Raw genomic sequence first — 12,500 nt, 5'->3', positions numbered from 1 at the left:
ATGTGTAAAAATTTTGACTTTTTTGAGTGCACGTGCAAATCTGCTGAAAAAGCCTGTGGAAGTTTCACGGCGTTCGTACGATATTTGGCGACGCAAAAATGAGCGATTTCCCAGCTCGATGGAATTCGGAGCGAGAGAAACGATGCCCCGTAACGCACATGAGAGCAATCCCGGCCAATTTCTCCCGTTTGATGGGGTCTATGTGTACAAATTTTGACTTTTTTGAGTGCACGTGCAAATCTGCTGAAAAAGCCTGTGGAAGTTTCACGGCGTTCGTACGATATTTGGCGACGCAAAAATGAGCGATTTCCCAGCTCGAGAGAATTCGGCGCGAGAGAAACGATGCCCCGTAACGCACATGAGAGCAATCCGGGCCAATTTCTCCCGTTTGATGGGGTCTATGTGTAAAAATTTTGACTTTTTTGAGTGCAGGTGCAAATCTGCTGGAAAAGCCTGTGGAAGTTTCACGGCGTTCGTACGATATTTGGCGACGCAAAAATGAGCGATTTCCAAGCTCGATGGAATTCGGAGCGAGAGAAACGATGCCCCGTAACGCACATGAGAGCAATCCGGGCCAATTTCTCCCGTTTGATGGGGTCTATGTGTAAAAATTTTGACTTTTTTGAGTGCAGGTGCAAATCTGCTGAAAAAGCCTGTGGAAGTTTCACGGCGTTCGTACGATATTTGGCGACGCAAAAATGAGCGATTTCCCAGCTCGAGAGAATTCGGCGCGAGAGAAACGATGCCCCGTAACGCACATGAGAGCAATCCGGGCCAATTTCTCCCGTTTGATGGGGTCTATGTGTAAAAATTTTGACTTTTTTGAGTGCACGTGCAAATCTGCTGGAAAAGCCTGTGGAAGTTTCACGGCGTTCGTACGATATTTGGCGACGCAAAAATGAGCGATTTCCCAGCTCGATGGAATTCGGCGCGAGAGAAACGATGCCCCGTAACGCACATGAGAGCAATCCCGGCCAATTTCTCCCGTTTGATGGGGTCTATGTGTAAAAATTTTGACTTTTTTGAGTGCACGTGCAAATCTGCTGAAAAAGCCTGTGGAAGTTTCACGGCGTTCGTACGATATTTGGCGACGCAAAAATGAGCGATTTCCCAGCTCGATGGAATTCGGAGCGAGAGAAACGATGCCCCGTAACGCACATGAGAGCAATCCCGGCCAATTTCTCCCGTTTGATGGGGTCTATGTGTACAAATTTTGACTTTTTTGAGTGCAGGTGCAAATCTGCTGAAAAAGCCTGTGGAAGTTTCACGGCGTTCGTACGATATTTGGCGACGCAAAAATGAGCGATTTCCCAGCTCGAGAGAATTCGGCGCGAGAGAAACGATGCCCCGTAACGCACATGAGAGCAATCCGGGCCAATTTCTCCCGTTTGATGGGGTCTATGTGTAAAAATTTTGACTTTTTTGAGTGCAGGTGCAAATCTGCTGGAAAAGCCTGTGGAAGTTTCACGGCGTTCGTACGATATTTGGCGACGCAAAAATGAGCGATTTCCAAGCTCGATGGAATTCGGAGCGAGAGAAACGATGCCCCGTAACGCACATGAGAGCAATCCGGGCCAATTTCTCCCGTTTGATGGGGTCTATGTGTAAAAATTTTGACTTTTTTGAGTGCACGTGCAAATCTGCTGAAAAAGCCTGTGGAAGTTTCACGGCGTTCGTACGATATTTGGCGACGCAAAAATGAGCGATTTCCCAGCTCGATGGAATTCGGCGCGAGAGAAACGATGCCCCGTAACGCACATGAGAGCAATCCCGGCCAATTTCTCCCGTTTGATGGGGTCTATGTGTACAAATTTTGACTTTTTTGAGTGCACGTGCAAATCTGCTGAAAAAGCCTGTGGAAGTTTCACGGCGTTCGTACGATATTTGGCGACGCAAAAATGAGCGATTTCCCAGCTCGATGGAATTCGGAGCGAGAGAAACGATGCCCCGTAACGCACATGAGAGCAATCCCGGCCAATTTCTCCCGTTTGATGGGGTCTATGTGTACAAATTTTGACTTTTTTGAGTGCACGTGCCAATCTGCTGGAAAAGCCTGTGGAAGTTTCACGGCGTTCGTACGATATTTGGCGACGCAAAAATGAGCGATTTCCCAGCTCGATGGAATTCGGCGCGACAGAAACGATGCCCCGTAACGCACATGAGAGCAATCCGGGCCAATTTCTCCCGTTTGATGGGGTCTATGTGTAAAAATTTTGACTTTTTTGAGTGCAGGTGCAAATCTGCTGGAAAAGCCTGTGGAAGTTTCACGGCGTTCGTACGATATTTGGCGACGCAAAAATGAGCGATTTCCAAGCTCGATGGAATTCGGAGCGAGAGAAACGATGCCCCGTAACGCACATGAGAGCAATCCGGGCCAATTTCTCCCGTTTGATGGGGTCTATGTGTAAAAATTTTGACTTTTTTGAGTGCAGGTGCAAATCTGCTGAAAAAGCCTGTGGAAGTTTCACGGCGTTCGTACGATATTTGGCGACGCAAAAATGAGCGATTTCCCAGCTCGAGAGAATTCGGCGCGAGAGAAACGATGCCCCGTAACGCACATGAGAGCAATCCGGGCCAATTTCTCCCGTTTGATGGGGTCTATGTGTAAAAATTTTGACTTTTTTGAGTGCACGTGCAAATCTGCTGGAAAAGCCTGTGGAAGTTTCACGGCGTTCGTACGATATTTGGCGACGCAAAAATGAGCGATTTCCCAGCTCGATGGAATTCGGCGCGAGAGAAACGATGCCCCGTAACGCACATGAGAGCAATCCCGGCCAATTTCTCCCGTTTGATGGGGTCTATGTGTACAAATTTTGACTTTTTTGAGTGCACGTGCAAATCTGCTGAAAAAGCCTGTGGAAGTTTCACGGCGTTCGTACGATATTTGGCGACGCAAAAATGAGCGATTTCCCAGCTCGATGGAATTCGGAGCGAGAGAAACGATGCCCCGTAACGCACATGAGAGCAATCCCGGCCAATTTCTCCCGTTTGATGGGGTCTATGTGTACAAATTTTGACTTTTTTGAGTGCAGGTGCAAATCTGCTGAAAAAGCCTGTGGAAGTTTCACGGCGTTCGTACGATATTTGGCGACGCAAAAATGAGCGATTTCCCAGCTCGAGAGAATTCGGCGCGAGAGAAACGATGCCCCGTAACGCACATGAGAGCAATCCGGGCCAATTTCTCCCGTTTGATGGGGTCTATGTGTAAAAATTTTGACTTTTTTGAGTGCAGGTGCAAATCTGCTGGAAAAGCCTGTGGAAGTTTCACGGCGTTCGTACGATATTTGGCGACGCAAAAATGAGCGATTTCCAAGCTCGATGGAATTCGGAGCGAGAGAAACGATGCCCCGTAACGCACATGAGAGCAATCCGGGCCAATTTCTCCCGTTTGATGGGGTCTATGTGTAAAAATTTTGACTTTTTTGAGTGCAGGTGCAAATCTGCTGGAAAAGCCTGTGGAAGTTTCACGGCGTTCGTACGATATTTGGCGACGCAAAAATGAGCGATTTCCCAGCTCGATGGAATTCGGCGCGAGAGAAACGATGCCCCGTAACGCACATGAGAGCAATCCCGGCCAATTTCTCCCGTTTGATGGGGTCTATGTGTAAAAATTTTGACTTTTTTGAGTGCACGTGCAAATCTGCTGAAAAAGCCTGTGGAAGTTTCACGGCGTTCGTACGATATTTGGCGACGCAAAAATGAGCGATTTCCCAGCTCGATGGAATTCGGAGCGAGAGAAACGATGCCCCGTAACGCACATGAGAGCAATCCCGGCCAATTTCTCCCGTTTGATGGGGTCTATGTGTACAAATTTTGACTTTTTTGAGTGCACGTGCAAATCTGCTGAAAAAGCCTGTGGAAGTTTCACGGCGTTCGTACGATATTTGGCGACGCAAAAATGAGCGATTTCCCAGCTCGAGAGAATTCGGCGCGAGAGAAACGATGCCCCGTAACGCACATGAGAGCAATCCGGGCCAATTTCTCCCGTTTGATGGGGTCTATGTGTAAAAATTTTGACTTTTTTGAGTGCACGTGCAAATCTGCTGAAAAAGCCTGTGGAAGTTTCACGGCGTTCGTACGATATTTGGCGACGCAAAAATGAGCGATTTCCCAGCTCGATGGAATTCGGCGCGAGAGAAACGATGCCCCGTAACGCACATGAGAGCAATCCGGGCCAATTTCTCCCGTTTGATGGGGTCTATGTGTAAAAATTTTGACTTTTTTGAGTGCAGGTGCAAATCTGCTGAAAAAGCCTGTGGAAGTTTCACGGCGTTCGTACGATATTTGGCGACGCAAAAATGAGCGATTTCCCAGCTCGAGAGAATTCGGCGCGAGAGAAACGATGCCCCGTAACGCACATGAGAGCAATCCGGGCCAATTTCTCCCGTTTGATGGGGTCTATGTGTAAAAATTTTGACTTTTTTGAGTGCAGGTGCAAATCTGCTGGAAAAGCCTGTGGAAGTTTCACGGCGTTCGTACGATATTTGGCGACGCAAAAATGAGCGATTTCCCAGCTCGATGGAATTCGGCGCGAGAGAAACGATGCCCCGTAACGCACATGAGAGCAATCCGGGCCAATTTCTCCCGTTTGATGGGGTCTATGTGTACAAATTTTGACTTTTTTGAGTGCACGTGCAAATCTGCTGAAAAAGCCTGTGGAAGTTTCACGGCGTTCGTACGATATTTGGCGACGCAAAAATGAGCGATTTCCCAGCTCGATGGAATTCGGAGCGAGAGAAACGATGCCCCGTAACGCACATGAGAGCAATCCCGGCCAATTTCTCCCGTTTGATGGGGTCTATGTGTACAAATTTTGACTTTTTTGAGTGCACGTGCCAATCTGCTGGAAAAGCCTGTGGAAGTTTCACGGCGTTCGTACGATATTTGGCGACGCAAAAATGAGCGATTTCCCAGCTCGATGGAATTCGGCGCGACAGAAACGATGCCCCGTAACGCACATGAGAGCAATCCGGGCCAATTTCTCCCGTTTGATGGGGTCTATGTGTAAAAATTTTGACTTTTTTGAGTGCAGGTGCAAATCTGCTGGAAAAGCCTGTGGAAGTTTCACGGCGTTCGTACGATATTTGGCGACGCAAAAATGAGCGATTTCCAAGCTCGATGGAATTCGGAGCGAGAGAAACGATGCCCCGTAACGCACATGAGAGCAATCCGGGCCAATTTCTCCCGTTTGATGGGGTCTATGTGTAAAAATTTTGACTTTTTGGAGTGCAGGTGCAAATCTGCTGAAAAAGCCTGTGGAAGTTTCACGGCGTTCGTACGATATTTGGCGACGCAAAAATGAGCGATTTCCCAGCTCGAGAGAATTCGGCGCGAGAGAAACGATGCCCCGTAACGCACATGAGAGCAATCCGGGCCAATTTCTCCCGTTTGATGGGGTCTATGTGTAAAAATTTTGACTTTTTTGAGTGCACGTGCAAATCTGCTGAAAAAGCCTGTGGAAGTTTCACGGCGTTCGTACGATATTTGGCGACGCAAAAATGAGCGATTTCCCAGCTCGATGGAATTCGGAGCGAGAGAAACGATGCCCCGTAACGCACATGAGAGCAATCCCGGCCAATTTCTCCCGTTTGATGGGGTCTATGTGTACAAATTTTGACTTTTTTGAGTGCACGTGCAAATCTGCTGAAAAAGCCTGTGGAAGTTTCACGGCGTTCGTACGATATTTGGCGACGCAAAAATGAGCGATTTCCCAGCTCGATGGAATTCGGAGCGAGAGAAACGATGCCCCGTAACGCACATGAGAGCAATCCCGGCCAATTTCTCCCGTTTGATGGGGTCTATGTGTACAAATTTTGACTTTTTTGAGTGCACGTGCCAATCTGCTGGAAAAGCCTGTGGAAGTTTCACGGCGTTCGTACGATATTTGGCGACGCAAAAATGAGCGATTTCCCAGCTCGATGGAATTCGGCGCGACAGAAACGATGCCCCGTAACGCACATGAGAGCAATCCGGGCCAATTTCTCCCGTTTGATGGGGTCTATGTGTAAAAATTTTGACTTTTTTGAGTGCAGGTGCAAATCTGCTGGAAAAGCCTGTGGAAGTTTCACGGCGTTCGTACGATATTTGGCGACGCAAAAATGAGCGATTTCCAAGCTCGATGGAATTCGGAGCGAGAGAAACGATGCCCCGTAACGCACATGAGAGCAATCCGGGCCAATTTCTCCCGTTTGATGGGGTCTATGTGTACAAATTTTGACTTTTTTGAGTGCAGGTGCAAATCTGCTGAAAAAGCCTGTGGAAGTTTCACGGCGTTCGTACGATATTTGGCGACGCAAAAATGAGCGATTTCCCAGCTCGAGAGAATTCGGCGCGAGAGAAACGATGCCCCGTAACGCACATGAGAGCAATCCGGGCCAATTTCTCCCGTTTGATGGGGTCTATGTGTAAAAATTTTGACTTTTTTGAGTGCAGGTGCAAATCTGCTGGAAAAGCCTGTGGAAGTTTCACGGCGTTCGTACGATATTTGGCGACGCAAAAATGAGCGATTTCCAAGCTCGATGGAATTCGGAGCGAGAGAAACGATGCCCCGTAACGCACATGAGAGCAATCCCGGCCAATTTCTCCCGTTTGATGGGGTCTATGTGTACAAATTTTGACTTTTTTGAGTGCAGGTGCAAATCTGCTGAAAAAGCCTGTGGAAGTTTCACGGCGTTCGTACGATATTTGGCGACGCAAAAATGAGCGATTTCCCAGCTCGATGGAATTCGGCGCGACAGAAACGATGCCCCGTAACGCACATGAGAGCAATCCGGGCCAATTTCTCCCGTTTGATGGGGTCTATGTGTAAAAATTTTGACTTTTTTGAGTGCAGGTGCAAATCTGCTGGAAAAGCCTGTGGAAGTTTCACGGCGTTCGTACGATATTTGGCGACGCAAAAATGAGCGATTTCCAAGCTCGATGGAATTCGGAGCGAGAGAAACGATGCCCCGTAACGCACATGAGAGCAATCCGGGCCAATTTCTCCCGTTTGATGGGGTCTATGTGTAAAAATTTTGACTTTTTTGAGTGCAGGTGCAAATCTGCTGAAAAAGCCTGTGGAAGTTTCACGGCGTTCGTACGATATTTGGCGACGCAAAAATGAGCGATTTCCCAGCTCGAGAGAATTCGGCGCGAGAGAAACGATGCCCCGTAACGCACATGAGAGCAATCCGGGCCAATTTCTCCCGTTTGATGGGGTCTATGTGTAAAAATTTTGACTTTTTTGAGTGCACGTGCAAATCTGCTGGAAAAGCCTGTGGAAGTTTCACGGCGTTCGTACGATATTTGGCGACGCAAAAATGAGCGATTTCCCAGCTCGATGGAATTCGGCGCGAGAGAAACGATGCCCCGTAACGCACATGAGAGCAATCCCGGCCAATTTCTCCCGTTTGATGGGGTCTATGTGTAAAAATTTTGACTTTTTTGAGTGCACGTGCAAATCTGCTGAAAAAGCCTGTGGAAGTTTCACGGCGTTCGTACGATATTTGGCGACGCAAAAATGAGCGATTTCCCAGCTCGATGGAATTCGGAGCGAGAGAAACGATGCCCCGTAACGCACATGAGAGCAATCCGGGCCAATTTCTCCCGTTTGATGGGGTCTATGTGTAAAAATTTTGACTTTTTTGAGTGCAGGTGCAAATCTGCTGGAAAAGCCTGTAAAAGTTTCACGGCGTTCGTACGATATTTGGCGACGCAAAAATGAGCGATTTCCAAGCTCGATGGAATTCGGAGCGAGAGAAACGATGCCCCGTAACGCACATGAGAGCAATCCGGGCCAATTTCTCCCGTTTGATGGGGTCTATGTGTAAAAATTTTGACTTTTTTGAGTGCACGTGCAAATCTGCTGAAAAAGCCTGTGGAAGTTTCACGGCGTTCGTACGATATTTGGCGACGCAAAAATGAGCGATTTCCCAGCTCGATGGAATTCGGCGCGAGAGAAACGATGCCCCGTAACGCACATGAGAGCAATCCCGGCCAATTTCTCCCGTTTGATGGGGTCTATGTGTACAAATTTTGACTTTTTTGAGTGCACGTGCAAATCTGCTGAAAAAGCCTGTGGAAGTTTCACGGCGTTCGTACGATATTTGGCGACGCAAAAATGAGCGATTTCCCAGCTCGATGGAATTCGGAGCGAGAGAAACGATGCCCCGTAACGCACATGAGAGCAATCCCGGCCAATTTCTCCCGTTTGATGGGGTCTATGTGTACAAATTTTGACTTTTTTGAGTGCACGTGCCAATCTGCTGGAAAAGCCTGTGGAAGTTTCACGGCGTTCGTACGATATTTGGCGACGCAAAAATGAGCGATTTCCCAGCTCGATGGAATTCGGCGCGACAGAAACGATGCCCCGTAACGCACATGAGAGCAATCCGGGCCAATTTCTCCCGTTTGATGGGGTCTATGTGTAAAAATTTTGACTTTTTTGAGTGCAGGTGCAAATCTGCTGGAAAAGCCTGTGGAAGTTTCACGGCGTTCGTACGATATTTGGCGACGCAAAAATGAGCGATTTCCAAGCTCGATGGAATTCGGAGCGAGAGAAACGATGCCCCGTAACGCACATGAGAGCAATCCGGGCCAATTTCTCCCGTTTGATGGGGTCTATGTGTAAAAATTTTGACTTTTTTGAGTGCAGGTGCAAATCTGCTGAAAAAGCCTGTGGAAGTTTCACGGCGTTCGTACGATATTTGGCGACGCAAAAATGAGCGATTTCCCAGCTCGAGAGAATTCGGCGCGAGAGAAACGATGCCCCGTAACGCACATGAGAGCAATCCGGGCCAATTTCTCCCGTTTGATGGGGTCTATGTGTAAAAATTTTGACTTTTTTGAGTGCACGTGCAAATCTGCTGGAAAAGCCTGTGGAAGTTTCACGGCGTTCGTACGATATTTGGCGACGCAAAAATGAGCGATTTCCCAGCTCGATGGAATTCGGCGCGAGAGAAACGATGCCCCGTAACGCACATGAGAGCAATCCCGGCCAATTTCTCCCGTTTGATGGGGTCTATGTGTACAAATTTTGACTTTTTTGAGTGCACGTGCAAATCTGCTGAAAAAGCCTGTGGAAGTTTCACGGCGTTCGTACGATATTTGGCGACGCAAAAATGAGCGATTTCCCAGCTCGATGGAATTCGGAGCGAGAGAAACGATGCCCCGTAACGCACATGAGAGCAATCCCGGCCAATTTCTCCCGTTTGATGGGGTCTATGTGTACAAATTTTGACTTTTTTGAGTGCAGGTGCAAATCTGCTGAAAAAGCCTGTGGAAGTTTCACGGCGTTCGTACGATATTTGGCGACGCAAAAATGAGCGATTTCCCAGCTCGAGAGAATTCGGCGCGAGAGAAACGATGCCCCGTAACGCACATGAGAGCAATCCGGGCCAATTTCTCCCGTTTGATGGGGTCTATGTGTAAAAATTTTGACTTTTTTGAGTGCAGGTGCAAATCTGCTGGAAAAGCCTGTGGAAGTTTCACGGCGTTCGTACGATATTTGGCGACGCAAAAATGAGCGATTTCCAAGCTCGATGGAATTCGGAGCGAGAGAAACGATGCCCCGTAACGCACATGAGAGCAATCCGGGCCAATTTCTCCCGTTTGATGGGGTCTATGTGTAAAAATTTTGACTTTTTTGAGTGCAGGTGCAAATCTGCTGGAAAAGCCTGTGGAAGTTTCACGGCGTTCGTACGATATTTGGCGACGCAAAAATGAGCGATTTCCCAGCTCGATGGAATTCGGCGCGAGAGAAACGATGCCCCGTAACGCACATGAGAGCAATCCGGGCCAATTTCTCCCGTTTGATGGGGTCTATGTGTAAAAATTTTGACTTTTTTGAGTGCAGGTGCAAATCTGCTGAAAAAGCCTGTGGAAGTTTCACGGCGTTCGTACGATATTTGGCGACGCAAAAATGAGCGATTTCCCAGCTCGAGAGAATTCGGCGCGAGAGAAACGATGCCCCGTAACGCACATGAGAGCAATCCGGGCCAATTTCTCCCGTTTGATGGGGTCTATGTGTAAAAATTTTGACTTTTTTGAGTGCAGGTGCAAATCTGCTGGAAAAGCCTGTGGAAGTTTCACGGCGTTCGTACGATATTTGGCGACGCAAAAATGAGCGATTTCCCAGCTCGATGGAATTCGGAGCGAGAGAAACGATGCCCCGTAACGCACATGAGAGCAATCCCGGCCAATTTCTCCCGTTTGATGGGGTCTATGTGTACAAATTTTGACTTTTTTGAGTGCACGTGCCAATCTGCTGGAAAAGCCTGTGGAAGTTTCACGGCGTTCGTACGATATTTGGCGACGCAAAAATGAGCGATTTCCCAGCTCGATGGAATTCGGCGCGAGAGAAACGATGCCCCGTAACGCACATGAGAGCAATCCGGGCCAATTTCTCCCGTTTGATGGGGTCTATGTGTAAAAATTTTGACTTTTTTGAGTGCACGTGCAAATCTGCTGAAAAAGCCTGTGGAAGTTTCACGGCGTTCGTACGATATTTGGCGACGCAAAAATGAGCGATTTCCCAGCTCGATGGAATTCGGCGCGAGAGAAACGATGCCCCGTAACGCACATGAGAGCAATCCCGGCCAATTTCTCCCGTTTGATGGGGTCTATGTGTACAAATTTTGACTTTTTTGAGTGCACGTGCAAATCTGCTGAAAAAGCCTGTGGAAGTTTCACGGCGTTCGTACGATATTTGGCGACGCAAAAATGAGCGATTTCCCAGCTCGATGGAATTCGGAGCGAGAGAAACGATGCCCCGTAACGCACATGAGAGCAATCCCGGCCAATTTCTCCCGTTTGATGGGGTCTATGTGTACAAATTTTGACTTTTTTGAGTGCACGTGCCAATCTGCTGGAAAAGCCTGTGGAAGTTTCACGGCGTTCGTACGATATTTGGCGACGCAAAAATGAGCGATTTCCCAGCTCGATGGAATTCGGCGCGACAGAAACGATGCCCCGTAACGCACATGAGAGCAATCCGGGCCAATTTCTCCCGTTTGATGGGGTCTATGTGTAAAAATTTTGACTTTTTTGAGTGCAGGTGCAAATCTGCTGGAAAAGCCTGTGGAAGTTTCACGGCGTTCGTACGATATTTGGCGACGCAAAAATGAGCGATTTCCAAGCTCGATGGAATTCGGAGCGAGAGAAACGATGCCCCGTAACGCACATGAGAGCAATCCGGGCCAATTTCTCCCGTTTGATGGGGTCTATGTGTAAAAATTTTGACTTTTTTGAGTGCAGGTGCAAATCTGCTGAAAAAGCCTGTGGAAGTTTCACGGCGTTCGTACGATATTTGGCGACGCAAAAATGAGCGATTTCCCAGCTCGAGAGAATTCGGCGCGAGAGAAACGATGCCCCGTAACGCACATGAGAGCAATCCGGGCCAATTTCTCCCGTTTGATGGGGTCTATGTGTAAAAATTTTGACTTTTTTGAGTGCACGTGCAAATCTGCTGGAAAAGCCTGTGGAAGTTTCACGGCGTTCGTACGATATTTGGCGACGCAAAAATGAGCGATTTCCCAGCTCGATGGAATTCGGCGCGAGAGAAACGATGCCCCGTAACGCACATGAGAGCAATCCCGGCCAATTTCTCCCGTTTGATGGGGTCTATGTGTACAAATTTTGACTTTTTTGAGTGCACGTGCAAATCTGCTGAAAAAGCCTGTGGAAGTTTCACGGCGTTCGTACGATATTTGGCGACGCAAAAATGAGCGATTTCCCAGCTCGATGGAATTCGGAGCGAGAGAAACGATGCCCCGTAACGCACATGAGAGCAATCCCGGCCAATTTCTCCCGTTTGATGGGGTCTATGTGTACAAATTTTGACTTTTTTGAGTGCACGTGCAAATCTGCTGAAAAAGCCTGTGGAAGTTTCACGGCGTTCGTACGATATTTGGCGACGCAAAAATGAGCGATTTCCCAGCTCGAGAGAATTCGGCGCGAGAGAAACGATGCCCCGTAACGCACATGAGAGCAATCCGGGCCAATTTCTCCCGTTTGATGGGGTCTATGTGTAAAAATTTTGACTTTTTTGAGTGCAGGTGCAAATCTGCTGGAAAAGCCTGTGGAAGTTTCACGGCGTTCGTACGATATTTGGCGACGCAAAAATGAGCGATTTCCCAGCTCGATGGAATTCGGAGCGAGAGAAACGATGCCCCGTAACGCACATGAGAGCAATCCCGGCCAATTTCTCCCGTTTGATGGGGTCTATGTGTACAAATTTTGACTTTTTTGAGTGCACGTGCCAATCTGCTGGAAAAGCCTGTGGAAGTTTCACGGCGTTCGTACGATATTTGGCGACGCAAAAATGAGCGATTTCCCAGCTCGATGGAATTCGGCGCGAGAGAAACGATGCCCCGTAACGCACATGAGAGCAATCCCGGCCAATTTCTCCCGTTTGATGGGGTCTATGTGTAAAAATTTTGACTTTTTTGAGTGCACGTGCAAATCTGCTGAAAAAGCCTGTGGAAGTTTCACGGCGTTCGTACGATATTTGGCGACGCAAAAAT

This window comes from Lampetra fluviatilis, unplaced genomic scaffold (assembly GCF_964198595.1).
Source record: "Lampetra fluviatilis unplaced genomic scaffold, kcLamFluv1.1 SCAFFOLD_723, whole genome shotgun sequence".
NCBI lineage: Eukaryota > Metazoa > Chordata > Hyperoartia > Petromyzontiformes > Petromyzontidae > Lampetra > Lampetra fluviatilis.
Note: the sequence above shows the minus strand (reverse complement) of the source record.